Below are 5,486 nucleotides of genomic sequence, written 5' to 3' on the forward strand. Positions count from 1 at the left end.
TTTTTTCGTAACAAATTTTCCCGATTTCTACAGCATTGTCAGAATTTAGTAAGAATATTAACACTGAAATAAAAATAATTGCTTACACTGCCACTGGCAGCGGTCAGGAAAAATTTAAACAAGATGGCCGGCCGACATTGCTATCTGGGAGTAAAATGTCTGCAAACTTCGATAACATGAAACTATCATTGTTTAAACTAACATAGAATTCAATTAAAAGACTCACAGATTATAATTCAGTTTACAAAATAAACTTATGAAACGTTCAGAGATGCATTTTTAGGGTACAAATCTTCGTCGCCATGTTGGACATCAGCAGACGCAGACTTACGATCGCCCTACTGAAACGATGTTTTTTTTTTACATTAACCTAATATTTAACTCACAGAAATGATAACAATGTAAACTATAAATATTAATTTAACAATGCGTTGTACTTAAATATAATTTAATCCGACTTTTCAGCAATTTTCAGAACTGTTACGACAAAGTCAGCCAAAATGGCTAACCTCGACAAAAAAAGTGTTATTGTTTAAAGTTACGATTGAAACTAGTAATGATAATCGTAGCACAGCATTAACATACCCAAACAATTACGTAGTAACGAATACTAACAATTTAGAACATTCACAGACAGGGTCTTGGGGTACAAAATGCCACGGCAAATCTGTCAACAAACCAACTATCGGTAGTTAAATTTTTTTTCGAGAACAACGAAACCTCGAGAATCACACTGAATTCGCACAGAAGTCAGTGATGCTTCTACGTCGATCTTTCGGCTTCAGGTTCGTGGGCACTTGGGAGTGAAATTGTTTTCTTTGCTTTTTATTATCCAAACAGTCTTGGCTATAGACTGTTAAAATTTTGTAGAATTGTGAATAGTGGAACATACTCAAAAAACGATTTTAAAATATAGATAACGGGTGCAAACATTCTCTCTTTTGAATGCTTAGCAAGATTTAGCAAGGCTTTACATAAATAATAAAAAAGAAACATGGTGAAAAAAGGAAATGACGGGATTGGGGCAGTCAATTTGCAAATTCGCTAGCGAATTGGCTAACTGCTTGGGTTTTGACTGAACGGTTGGCTTTCGAATCTCGCAGGCGCCGTCCTGTAGTCACGCCCACTCTGGATGATTCTATATTACTGTAGGGGTCGGCCGATTTCTCCCTGATTCATAGGAAACTGTTTCTCAACTTGTCTCTTTATTTAGTTTCAATCAGTGTTCAAGATGGTTACCCCCATATAGTAAATATCGGTGGAGTAATCGCATTTATCATATTATCACTTTTACGCCAGCTGACTCTGGCCATTCCCAAGCCTCGCAAAGCAAACCATTCAGGGGAATCCAGACATGTTCCAGGCTACGTAAAAGCATACTATGTTCCCTAATGCGATATAGACTCGCCCAGAGTGGACGCGACCAAGCGTCGGCGCCAGCGAGATTCGAAAGCCAACTGTTTAGTCAAAACCCAAGCAGTTAGCCAATTCGCTAGCGAGTTTGCAAATTGGCTGCCCCAATACTTCTGAGACTTGCTGTAACAAAACGATAATACATTTAAATTGGAACTGTTACAGCCATTTTCATTATGAGCATTAGCAAACTTCTTACTGAGTGAATTGTTATGCAAATTAGCAATTATCTCAGCTTCTTTTTAGTGTACATCCCAGAACTTAAAAAAAAAATAGCTTCTAGACGCTTTGACCTTTTGTTTTGAAATTTTCACAAATGATTGACAATGTGTTTATCTTCAAAACGCCGTCGGGGCATTGTTTTTAGTTGAACAGTGTTACAACAATCGTACAGACAACTAGCCTGGGTGTTAATTTATGCATAAACTTGAAATTGACAACTGGTAGACAGTTTTAAAGACGGCACTTTTTTCATAGCAAACAGATGTACCCATAAACCAATTTTGACAGCAAACGGAAGCATGGTTTAGAAGCTAATTTTTTTTTAAATCACTTTTGACCAAAAAGCACATTTTTGTGCATATTTCAAACTACAGTGTCCAAAACAAAAAAATACTAACAAAGTTTTAAAATTCATACAATAAGCTTTCCGAAAATATATAGTTTTGTGGACAAGGGAGGTCATCTTGGTTCCCTAATTAACTAATTAAAATACCTGTCAGGTAAACTGCATCTCTACCTTAATGATCTCTATTTCATCAATTTAGTGGACACAGAAGATAGCAATATAAGCGATGACGCCATAGTGGTTGGACACGCATCACGTGACGTTTGCAATATACTAGTATGTTTTCACTATATGAAAAAATGACTCGCACAAGGGAAAATTGAAGAAATGGTGGAGTGATGCGGTTTCGTTTTATTAAGATTATTCAAAATAAGATATATGCATGCTCAACATTTTACATAACTGAATATTCATTTCGTATACATTATAAAGGTTTGTTTGGATCAACAAAACAATCTCTGAAACAGAAAACACCCGATTCTCTCGTAGATGGCGCAATTTACTGGTACGCAAAATTGCAACAACAAAAATGTATGAGGCACAGGTAACAAAATGACGCTCGCAATAACACCGTAATAAGTAAACCCTATATTTTGTCCTTAATGGTGAGTTTATTGTTGGTTTGTTAGGCATTACTCCACAAATGATAATACTCATTGTACTGACATACCCGTGGGGTAGTACGAGACCCCGAAAATGTTCGAAGAAAGTGATCATGTATCAATTTATGTGGTCTATTGTTTGTTTGAGAGTGATTCCAAATTTTGGTGATATTAGTTCAAAAATTATATTAAATCCGAGATTGAATTATGTTTAGAAATAAAAAAAAATGTGCTTGTTTGTTTTATATGCAGATTTAAAGCGGGAGGATCGTCACCTCCGCACGCGCTGGAGTCCCAAGCGACGATAACAACACACGTTAAAAACGCAAAGGCTCGTGGGTAGACGCTTGTTTGTAAACAATGACGCCATCTGACGCATGCGCAGTGGCGACTCCCCGCTTTAAGCTGAGTGTTTTTAATGATCTGCACAGCACTTATAGCTAGTACTCGATAAACTGCTCCACTTGTATTTACACGGTGAACAGTATATTCCATTTCATTACTTGATTTCTACAACTTTGCTACAATTGTGCACAAAATACTTATTGCTTTAAGGTTTATTTTTGCTTGATTATGTTGGATATTTAACTATTTCTCAAACATGCTAGTGTAAAAGAATTAAATATGGGGATTTTATGGTATGAGTTGGTTGCTTTCTCGGCTTTTGACTTTTACTCATGTGTATATTTTCAAAAAATCACAAGCCCGCATCAAATGTACGTATTTGTTTCAACTTTCTACAGCTTTTTCATGATATGGTTAGGCTGCTTCACGGTTGCTATGTTTAGGTTGGGTTGGTCTGAAGAGATCAACTTTTCAATTTCTATTCAGGTCCCCAAACAGAAACATGAATTTTTAACATTTTAAAATTCCACAATGTGTCATTCAACCGACCAGATCTACGTTTATATTTGTATCACTACCAGTCGCGTACTCTGTATTGTTTATACCAAAGTAATATTCCTCTTGTGCATTCAAGTATTATTACATCATTCAGTTTAGCCACTATTAGGTGAGCCATTTTTTTCAGCTTGCTTTACCTGCTGTTTCTGTCTTTTTATGAGTATAATTTCTGCTGTTCCAAGTACAAAACCAGTATCAGCAGAAACTTAAAGCGGGGGAGTCGTCGTCTGCGCATGCGTCAGATGTCCATAGCGTGTCATTGTTTACAAACATGCATCCATCCATGAGCCTTCGCGTTTTTAGCATGCGTTTTTACCGTCGCCTGGGACTCAATTCCCGCGCGTGCCCAGGTGACGACCCTTCCGCCTCAACATTGACGTTATTTTTTTTTCAATTCGGGGATCTTGGCAAGCAGTAATCGACCTTTCTTACGTTTTCACTCTGTTTTCAATGGGGGTCATATCACGATATCCTGGCCATTTTTGTTATTTGTAGCCTTGCAAATTGAAAACGGCTGATACACAGTTAATTACGTCGAAAATGCGCGTGTGCTCTTCAAGCGGGAGAGTCGTCATCTACGCATGCGTCAGTGGCCATAGCGTGTCATTGTTTACAAACAAGTGTCTACCCATGAGCCTTAGCGTATGTTATCATCATTCGGGACTCAATTCCCGCGCGTGCTCAGGTGACGCCATCCCGCTTTAAATGTCTACCCCTTCCTTATATACACATTTATTACATTGTGCATGTATTTATTTATTTAGTTAGTTAGTTAAAATTAAGAAATCTGATGAGCCGTTAGCGACAATTAAAAGTTTGTCGCATACTAGTACAGGAGAGAATGGGTCAATACTCATCAGCAGTACTCAAGGGGTGACGTTTTTATGAATGGTACCTATGGTTATGTATAATTGATTCGCAATTCTGCTTCTTTAGCGTTAATTGACCATAATGTCCCGTATGAGCATGACCCATGTCTCGTACGTTGCCAATCTGATTAAAATCTGATGTAGTGTACGGGCTTTAATTATTTTGGCTATAAACTTATTTTAATTTTATTTTTTATTACTTTTGTTATTAATGCCCTTTTATTTTATTATTTTACTTTGATTTTGATTTTGTGATTTTTTTTTAATTCCGCCCTACCTACATCTGAACCGATGCCTATGTAACGAGATTTCAAAGAGACCCACTATCGACGATTTTACTCGTAGTCAACGAATCACAGACCTCCTTCTATAGCGCACATGATGACGTCACCGGGCATAGTCTGATGGCAAACACACTCAAATAAAATGGCGGATTATACCGACCGAGAAAAACACGGCTTTTCGGTAAGTTTATCATTGTCAAATGCAACGAAAGTCATTTTTATGTTAATATTGTGGCTCGAATGGTTCGACTTTAGATCGTTATTTTGCATAGTTATTCTGGAGTGACGATTTTGTTTCCACCGGTTCGACCGAACACCAGTGTCTTTTTCCAGTCGCCTGCCCTGGAGACGGGTGATGTTTTGTTGACGATCGGGCCAAAATCGTCTACGGTATTGAAGCCGTAGCTGTAAATATTCATCGAATTGTATCAACATTTTGTACATTATACAATAACACTTTATTAAAGTAAATGAGCTGATTTGGACTGGAATAAAATATTTTTTATTTGGAACACATCGCAATTGATCAGGAAATATTTTTTTGCTCCAATTTTCTGCGTCGATGCCGTGGGCCGGTGACCGCTATACAATTTAAAATCAGTTTGCATTGTTTATTATAGCTGTTTACAGTGTTCTAATCATTACGATTTACTTTTTTTTGCTTCCATTCTAGATAATTATGCTCAGTGATGTAAAATTGAAGCGATGACTGAATAAACGAACTTTGGCTGGCGAAGATGTATCTGGAAGTGTACACATTTGTTGGAAGTGAAAAAAATATTCAATGAAATGACAAAAATTGTAAAATGCTGTGGAATTTCTTTTGCAAATAAAAATATACTAGCAA

General features: G+C 37.0%; 1 long non-coding RNA gene across 1 annotated transcript; it reads left to right on the forward strand.

Moving 5' to 3' along the window:
* The first annotated feature begins 4,746 nt into the window (after nt 1-4,746).
* On the forward strand, nt 4,747-5,486 carry LOC146747572 (uncharacterized). Its single transcript, XR_014928965.1, has 2 exons — nt 4,747-4,820; nt 5,313-5,486. It is a non-coding gene; the product is annotated as an uncharacterized LOC146747572 (long non-coding RNA).

Source organism: Saccoglossus kowalevskii, chromosome 3 (assembly GCF_978046115.1).
Source record: "Saccoglossus kowalevskii chromosome 3, keSacKowa6.1, whole genome shotgun sequence".
Lineage (NCBI taxonomy): Eukaryota > Metazoa > Hemichordata > Enteropneusta > Harrimaniidae > Saccoglossus > Saccoglossus kowalevskii.